Here is a 10,000-nt window from a genome sequence, read left to right on the forward strand (position 1 = left end):
TAGGTCTTAAAGAATACTACCATAAGGATTTCATAGATGAACTGTTTTCCCACCCTATACATGGTCAGATATATTATAATATGGTAGCCTTTCACAGTCCATTTTTTAAAGGATATACAGACACCTCGCCCCTTCCAAAGCAACAAAAATAAAGTTAAATAACATACACTCATGCATTAGACACTAAGGTATATGTAAAGATTTATAATTCTTAACACATAAAATTCCACCCTAGGCATTTGTCTTTGTTGAGGTGACTATTTTTATTCGAATTTAAGCACTAAGAGAAGGTGTTTGACAAAGGACTGGGGAGTAAGGATTTTTTTATTATAGACATAGATCTGCCTTAATTATTCTGAAAATATGCGGTATTGGGAAACAAAATTAAACATGTAGAAAATTGTGAAAAGGGTAAAACGGGTCTTGTCATTTGTATCAGTAAAATTTGGTTATATATCTTAAACCATTGAAAATTGACAATTCCAAACCATTAGAATTAAACACTGAACACAAAATCAACTGCACGATTCGTGTTCCTATCAAAAGTGCTGTTGCATGCTTCTTTTCTGTCCTTGTCCTCTAAATCACAATTATCCAAACATCTAACATAGGACTGAAACCAATAAACCATTCTTGTGAACTTTTGATAACCTAAGATGATCCTCCAAGTCAGTGATTCTTAACCTTTTTGCTTCTGATGCTCGTAACTGCGGCATGGACTATTAGACGAGAATCACTTGCAGCAACAGTATCAGTTCTCTCCGATGAATGCATATAGCAAATTCCGTTATTCATGCTATTCCATTTTGTATAATCGATTTAAATATACATTACCGATGTTCAATTCCCACTCTTCTGATAAAGGTTGAGAAGGTACCTTAGACATCACTTACTCTATCCTCAAGCCTTGACTTAACTTAGATTACTTATTTAGAAAACCCGAAAATCTGATAATGGCTAAATGTAGCACTGAAAGATTAATCACAAAATTAGTAATTTAATCAATAAATGCAACTTTTATGTATCGTTTCATAGGCCAGTGTTACGTGAACCACTAGCTCCTTTAGATTCATCTTTTGTGATAACTTAATGAAACTGTTAATGGCATCTTTATATTTAGCAATCCTTTTCCGTCATAGTTTTCGTAGTGGCTCAAACCCCTTTGGCCCCGAAAAAAGAATGCATATACACATTTCAGTAACTTCCTGAGTCTATTCACGAGTCGAATATTCATCTCCATACTTTATAAATTCCATTTTTTAAACAGCAAACGTAACCCAAGAAAATCAATTATATTTCAGCAAAGGTAGCCAATACCCCCCCCCCCTCTCTCTCTCTCTCTCTCTCTCTCTCTCTCTCTCTCTCTCTCTCTCTCTCTCTCTCTCTCTCTCTCTCTCTCTCTCTCTCTCTCTCTCTCTCTCTCTCTCTCTCTCTCTCAAATATCCTTAAACTGTTTTTTGTTCACCATGCCACCCAAGTTTTTCAGTGGTAGCATATTAATTTGTTAATACATTACCACCAAGAACTATCTGATTAGATAACCCTGGAAGTATGAATGTGAAAAATCCATTTAATGATTTTCTCTATAAAAAGTATCTCGACCTTGCCAGGATTCGAACCTGGAATCTTCTGATCCGTAGTCAGACGCGTTATCCGTTGCGCCACAAGGCCTACATTTCAAGGGTATTCCAAAACTGGTTATATTAATACTAATAATTCTTGCATATCTACATGTGAAACTTACAATCACTACACAGTAATCAGCAAACTGAATTCAAATCAAAGTATGGCAAGATCAGAATATGTACTAAATTATACCGTGCCAAAACAAATGTTATAATTGCATGATAAAATATACGAGTACGCTCTCTCTTAGAAACAAATTCTAGAATATTGCAGAATTCCTCACATTCTGGAGATGTGAACTGAAGGCTATGCGTCAACGTAGTGTGTGAGCAAAGTCCTCTGAGTGGAAGTTGCGCATATATATATAAGTTCAAAGTAAACTAGTGTTTAAGGGGCCGGTAAATAATTGCATAGTTATCGGCATTTCTTCTCTTTACCCACTGTAGATTAACATTCTATACACAGATTGTAGTATGTATTAGCTGTGCGTGTGTATGTGTATATGAATTTAGTGTGCGTGTGTATGGATATATGTATTTACTGTGCGTGTATGTGTATGTGTGTATGTGTATGTGTATATGTATATGTATATGTATATATTTGCTGGCGTGTTGTGTGTATGTATTTATTGTGTTTGTGCTTGTGTATGGCGCCATGTAGCCAACTTATTGCCCTATGTACTATGTTTATCTTCACAAACAATGTCTTCTGATCTTATTTTACAAGCTTATATAACCCGTACTAGTTATTAATAAGCCTTCCTTTTAGAATGTCCAATACACGATCTGTTGCTAAGATAACGTAAGAGCAGGAAGACGTGCTCATGGTGTAGTGGTTATCACATCTGTCTAACACACAGAAGGTCCCAGGTTCGAGCCCTGGTGAGCACACTTTTCATATGAAAAATATGTCAGGGATTGTGTGCACTAACCATAAGGGATAGAAAAATTATCTGAATTTTGGAATTTGTAACTGCGAAAAACAGCAAAACAACACAGCCGACGATACTCTTAAAAGAGGCTTATTTCAAAAAAAAAAATAATTCTACTGTCAATTGCCCCCCACTGATTTCCTCCTCCTAAACTTTGAAAGAATTATCAGAGCCATATTTTCAAATATACACTAGCGTAAATGAGTCGAATTTGTGCTTTAAAACGCTAACCGTTCCATCTATAAACACGCGAGGTAAAGTAAGCTTGCGTAAAAGGCTCAGAACCTACGGTCCACCAAACATGCAACCATTGATATGTTATAATAATCTTAACTAATGTTGTCATTCAGAGGCGATCTCAGACAGAGGTAGTGCTAGATTTTATGGAATATCAACAAAGGCTGGGAACCACTGCACTAGAGAGCAAGTAATTTGCCTTAAACAATATTTGTCTTATAGCTATTTAATATCAGGGCCATCTCACAGCGTGATGTGATGTGTACCAACTCTTGAGATTTGAATTACCTAATGAGTCAGGTGACCTGAGGTCAACAGAGTTGTTAGCTATCTTCATTTTACAAGATTATCAGGTTATGTACAGTAAACTAAATGTCTCACGTTCCATAAAATATTGTATCCATTATAACTACCGGCAATTTAATAGCTGATAACGGCGTGGGACACACACCATTTGACAGTAGAGGGAGAAAGGCATTACGAGCAATGGAGTTATTAATAAGCATGGAGATTAAGCATGGTCCTATCGTGAACAGCCACTGTTAACATGCTACCTACCTTGCGACTACCTCAGCGTATTTGCAAGTTTACAAAACACTGGACCAAGTATTACTAGGAATCTTAACATGATGTACCGGCCTATATATATTGAAGGCTCGGGTGAAGTGTATGTTAACATGATGCACATTTGGAAGAGACATCGATAGAGCTGATATTCACAAGAAATAACGATGTAAATTATTTAAAATACTACCATCTGTTGGAGAAAATAATCACGTAGTAACTACCTTAATAGGAAGGCACGATATAATTAATAAGTACAACTACAGAACTGATTATCGAAGTTCAAAAAAGTTCCTTGAAGTAAATAAAAATCGACATGACTATATATAAAACATGCAATACCAAACATTTTGCGAGATTAATAATAAGTTGACAAATTACAGGTCGCATGCTGTATATAGTTTCAAATTAAAAAGAAATAAGTACCCATAGTAAGTCAACTACTTACCCTACAGGGCTTTTCCCTGCTGCTACATTTAGCCAGCTGGGTATTTTCCTCCGTGTGGTTTTATTCAGGGGGCATTTCCCTGCTGATGGTTTTGTATTGACGGCATTTCCTTTCTTATAGTTATCTGTTGATATTTATGAATTAGACTGTGTCAGTCAACCATTTTTTCCAGAACATACATAAAAGGATATTAATACATTTCTTCGTGATTATAAGGGCATCTTGCGGTGCTTAAAAATGAGATCCTTAAAATTTAATTAAACCCCCATAACATGCACTATACGTTTACAAATAATTGTGCGTTCTTTGCATTTCGTAAAGGTAATTATAAACATCAGTTTTAGAAATTGCCCGCCATTGATGTATGTTACACTACAGACCATAAATACCGTGTTGTAGGACAATGTGATCCATTGTGATTCTCAATGTTTCCGTCATACACTTCCTTATATAATTATAACCATCGCTTACATCTTACATAGTAAAATTAAAAGAAATTTGTAACTGTTATCGTAAAAAAATGCAAAAACATTGTGGACCACAACAGATCTTCAGGTGTGTGTGTAAAATGTGTAGGAAGTTATCCCATTTGCTGCCGCCGATGTAATGTTATTACGGTGAGTGTATCCCTCTTGGATTGTACTGATGTAATGTTGTGGGAGAGAGAATTCCGCTAGTTAGTCATCAATATGATGTTGTGGTGAGTTTGTGTTCTTCTGTGATGGTACTGCTGGTTTGGTACTTGGGTGGTGAGTTAAAGTTATGGCTGATACTAGTTTTTATTAACATGTGAGTATGGTAGTAGGGGTACAGGGGACAGGCGGCGAGCGGTCCGTTTCGACTGCTGAGAAATTTCTATAAACAAACTTTCGTTTTTAAACATTCCATAATGGAAAACATGAAAGAATTTGAATCAACACAAATTCCGATACATATGGTAAAATGGTGGCATCGTGGTGCAGGAGCAAGGGTACCTTATATACAGCTGTATGTAAGAAGAGAGTTATGGTGTTTAAAAGACTAAAAAGCTTCGTGATAAAGAGCCAGAGTTGCTGAATATTCATAAAACACAGACATCAGAATATCGATAATGATAGCACGAGAACCGTTTACGAGCAATAAGGGTTGAATTAGCGTGTTCTAAGGTCGCTTCGACATTGTCACGGTTGAGGACAGAGGAATTACTGTGAGATAAGAAACACATGGCTCTTCTGGTATGTGAGACGAGAGAGATCCATATAGTGTGTGTGTGTGCGCACGCGTGCATATTTGTGTGAGACTGTATTCATGGGGTTTAGTACTACAAGTAAGACACCTTCGGTATGATGATCCCTAATAACCCTGTCTTGTTCCAATTTATGCCTACTTGTCAGCAGCAGTAAATAAAGAGAATGCAGAGATATCTAATTCCATGGAATGTAAGTCTAATAACACGATAGCGACATTCAGAGTGTGACATAATGCCCTTAAATATCATATGTTATTAAAAGCCTCTATTTGACAAATATGATGTTGATTTTTCATGACAACAACGACGATGATAATTCAGGATAATTCAGAAATATTTTTCGATATGCGATCTTTTAGACGTAAAGTCTAAGAGCACAATTGATGAATTGATGAAACATAGGAAAGACATTCGTTAGAATACATCTAGACTGATTTCAACTAGGAAATACAGTCATAAAAATATATTAATTCTATTGATGTTGCCATAAATACTTAGTATAGGAACTTGTACCGGACTGCAATTATGGGTTAAACGCTAAAACGCTAAAATGTAATTCAATGCATCTAATCCACTAGCAATAACACGGGCATTCTTCTACTTGATTTTATTCTTATAGTAGCAATAACACGGGCATTCTTCTACTTGATTTTATTCTTATAGTTGCAAAAAACGAGCATATTCTCATTTACCGTTGCTCACATCGTTAGCTATAGGAAGTAGAGGGACCACGTCGAAGGATAATACGTGCTTTTACATTACATTATATTGTCCTTCCGGAAATTGCATATTACCTGCGCATTGTATGTATATGTAACATAGAAGTGCTCGCGAAGGCACATCTAAACACACACGCTGTCTTATTGTACGTAATTAGGGTATTTTAAGTAAGAGACGTGGCGGGGATAGCCTTCCCTAGCCAATGTTATCACGATGCTATCGTGATAACATTGCCCCATGACAGCAAAAGGTGCTATCACAGTAATCGTGAAGTGTAACTGCAGATCATGATGTTGCGAATATACTCGTTGGAAGCATGTTAATTTTTTTATCTATTTCAAAATGTGTAGTTCAGTATAGTGAACTGTGAGTGACAAAAAATAAAATGCATGGCAAGTATTATTACACTAGAAAAAAACAACTAAAAACAAATAAACAAACAAAAGTGCATAAAAGTTAGGGCAGCAGATAAAAAAAATGGTATGATTTTTTTTTGGAAAATGTCAAGATTCTTATTCAAGCTATCATTCTTCACTCATGCCTTATTTACGATAATGTTCGTAACTCATTACTCCATTATTGGTTAGAAGGTATATATTCGTTTAATAAAGACGCTTGTCCTTTCAGATCTGTAGAGCTAGAAACGGCACCGCAAACATGGGATAATGAGGAATAGGAAAGCACATTTGTCGTGAGCCTCATATAGCCTTCCCACAGAAATTATTTATTTATATAATAAAATCACATAATGAATTGTCTTAAGAGTGAAATTACCTTGGTGAGGCAAATATTTGTTAAGGTTTAGCGAAGGATTGATTACGTAGGGCCTCATATGTAGATATAATTTTTCCCCAATACTAAAATTATAAGATCAGCTGGGTAGGTCCTTAATAAATTATCTGGCTCAGGTAAGTACGTTTGTTTCCAAAACAACCGTACTTTCCCCGGCTTTTCCCGCTTGTCCCTAGGCAATGGCTGGAGACATATTATCGATGTTCGTGCTGTTAATCAAAGCACAAGGACTAAAGTTCTTGGCATACAAAATGACTTTCGACCTTGCCAGGATTCGAACCTGGAATCTTCTGATCCGTAGTCAGACGCGTTATCCGTTGCGCCACAAGGCCATCTTTGTCGAAATGAAAACCGCAATTAAGAAAAAAGTATTACTGGAAGCCAAACTGTGCAAATTAAGAATCTTTCTGATCCTTACCAATTTATTTCGCAAACTCCAAATCGTGCATTTTAAAAATAACCGGCGACCACACACCTATTCAGTTTCCACTAGCTAATACTGGTTATAAGGCATATATTCACTTACAACCCAATGACTTCTGTCAACTAATAAATTGAAGCACTCAAACAGGATAGGCCTACTTAAATGATAAAAAAGTACAGTGGTATGTATATCACAACTGCCGTCCACGAACTATAATTAGTGAACAGTCTACATGAAATTAATTTGCGTATATACGTCACCAGTAGTGATACAAAAGGCTGTTTTCAATTGCCGGGATTACGTATCAGTTCACATGGAGTTGATCTTAAACAATGTCATGAAAGCGACAGCCCCATGATATATGTTTATATTGATGTAAGGCTTAGATGTATTTATTAGTAGACCTTCTGAATACAATCGCTGAGAAAAAGCCCTTCTCACTGTGGAAGACATGCAGTACAGGATTTTTTTTTAAGCTAAATATTTGTACACGGTAGGGGCATGATACATCTCTCCCTCTCTCTCTCTCTCTCTCTCTCTCTCTCTCTCTCTCTCTCTCTCTCTCTCTCTCGTCTCTTCGTCTCTCTCTTCTCTTCTCTCTCTCTTCTCTCTCTCCTCTCTCTTCTCTCTCTCTCTCCTCTCTCTCTCCGCTCTCTCTCTCTCCTCTCTCTCTCTCTCTCTCTCTCCTCTCTTCTCTCTCTCTCTCTCTCTCTCTCTCTCTCTCCTCTCTCTTCTTTTCTCTTCTCTCTCTCTCTCTCTCTCTCTCTCTCTCCTCTCTCTCTGTCTCTCTCTCTCTCTCTCTCCTTCTCTCCCTCTCTCTCTCTTCTCTCTCTCTCTCCTCTCTCTCTGTCTCTTCTCTGTCTCTCTGTCTCTGTCTCTCTCTCTGTCTGTCTTCTGTCTGTCTCTCTGTCGTCTCTCTCTCTGCTCTCGTCTCGTCTGTCTGTCTGTCTCTGTCTCTCTCTCTCTCTCCTCGTCTTCTCTCTCTGTCTGTCTCTCTCTCTCTCTCACACACACACACACACATAAGGAGCCTACATACTTAACCCAATCGTCATATAGGATATATGACTAACTTTATAGGATTCAGGCTATATTTCTGTATAGGTGTGTATGGGCCTGTGTTGTATAGGTTTAAACACCTAATCGCTTTTTATATTGGGTAAATATAATGTAAAAAATACATGTGATATAGACTTCATGACTCAGACAATGTTTTTGCTGATAACGGCAATTACATATGAATTTGATAGTTTGAATTTTACTAGTTCGCATTATAATCGATGATCACATTTGCAAGAAAATACATGGATGATCATGGTCAAGTCTATTCACAGAATATTTTCCTCCCAACATTTGGTAATGTGTGCGCAGTTTGTCATGGCGGCAAGAACTTGTGCCGTAACAGATAACGCGTCTGACTACGGATCAGAAGATTCCAGGTTCGAATCCTGGCAAAATCCTACTAATATTTTTTCGCCTTGTGGCGCAAAGGGTAACGCGTCTGACTACGGATCAGAAGATTCCAGGTTCGAATCCTGGCAAAGACCTTCTAACATTTTTCACCATTAAGATCTGTCGAGTGCCCTGCCGCCCTGCCGCGCAATATACGCGCCAGGGCACTCGACAGATCTTAATGGTGAAAAGTACATCCTTGTCAAGATTCGAATCCGTAGTCAGACGCGTTATCCGTTGCGCCACAAGGGTTTGCTTAACAACTGTTACAAAAACTCTTTGAATAATGTCATGAAAAACAATTACAAATATGTTAATAATTACGGAAACAAAAACTTCTGAATTTGGGATTTTTTTACCCCAGCCTCATGCAATCCATTTTCTTTTCGATTATTGTTATTATTATTATTTTCATTATTATTATTATTATTATTATTATTATTATTATTATTATTATTATTATTATTATATTTTAATAGGCGTCTACCATACGTTACTTATACTTCATCAATTAACAGTTGTTTAGAGGGTTATATACCGCTGCAGTGATAAGTCCTTCCTTCTAACGAATGCTCTGAAACATGATTTGGATATTCGAGAACACTATAGTCCATAAAACGTTACTGATGTTTTAAAATGTTTTCGCTTGGTATAAGGCGCTGGGCCATGGAGCGGGTCTCCAATAAGCACTGGATAACAGGACCTAAGTGGAGTATATTTTAGCTGTCCATATTGGTCCCGAATAAATTTGACCACGGGTCCTTAGAGGGTCCAAGGTCTATATAAGAAAAACATAAAATAAATGGGTAGCAGAGATGGCAGTATTTGAAAAATTGATTTACTGTCGAAACCAAATAATAACAAATGATAACATTTTGTTTCAGTATATTCTTCCCTTCAATAATGAATGATTGCACAAATATGTTTTGGGTTACAAGCGTGCAATCTTAGTTTTTCAGTTTTATTTCTCAACAAAAACAATGTGACTGATATCTGTTTCAAAGTCAGTTAAGGACGAGTGAATATTTACTTTTATATTAAGGCAGTTTGTCTACTGCACGTGCCAAACAACTTTGAAGAAAGAATGTCAGTACTGGAACTTTTTAAAATGATGTATTCATTTGATAATAAAGGTGTATCTTTCGAAGTTTAGGCAGATATTATTTTGATTATATATATATATATATATATATATATATATATATATTTATATATATATATATATATATATATATATATATATATATATATATATAATTAAAATCTATCACATGCCCACTGCAATACTGAACGCTTTCTGACAACCGATTGTATAACTAATTTCTAGGAATACGGCTTCTGATCACAGAGAAAAAGTTATAGTATGCATATTTTCAGTTCTCTCTCCTTTTCCTTAAAAAGGAGAAAAAACTAATGTTTCCTTTTCTTAGATATTCGAATTACTAACAGAAGTACTACTTATTTCCGTGCGTAAAAGATAGAGAATCCAGTGATGTTATGTACAAATATGTACCGATAATATGGTATAGTTATTTAAGTAGGTGAAACTCAGTATTGTAATTACTTCTCAACTTCCTT

At 36.3% G+C, this 10,000-nt stretch overlaps 3 non-coding genes across 3 annotated transcripts; 1 reads left to right on the forward strand and 2 right to left on the reverse strand.

Annotated features, from left to right (window-relative positions):
* Nucleotides 1-1,598: 1,598 nt before the first annotated feature.
* Nucleotides 1,599-1,671, reverse strand: Trnar-acg. Its single transcript has one exon. It is a non-coding gene; the product is annotated as a tRNA-Arg (tRNA).
* A 772-nt stretch (nt 1,672-2,443) lies between these two features.
* Trnav-aac lies at nt 2,444-2,516 on the forward strand. Its single transcript has one exon. It is a non-coding gene; the product is annotated as a tRNA-Val (tRNA).
* Nucleotides 2,517-6,805: 4,289 nt separating this feature from the next.
* On the reverse strand, nt 6,806-6,878 carry Trnar-acg. Its single transcript has one exon. It is a non-coding gene; the product is annotated as a tRNA-Arg (tRNA).
* Nucleotides 6,879-10,000: the final 3,122 nt, after the last annotated feature.

This window comes from Penaeus monodon, chromosome 10 (genome assembly GCF_015228065.2).
Source record: "Penaeus monodon isolate SGIC_2016 chromosome 10, NSTDA_Pmon_1, whole genome shotgun sequence".
NCBI classification, from domain to species: Eukaryota; Metazoa; Arthropoda; class Malacostraca; order Decapoda; family Penaeidae; genus Penaeus; species Penaeus monodon.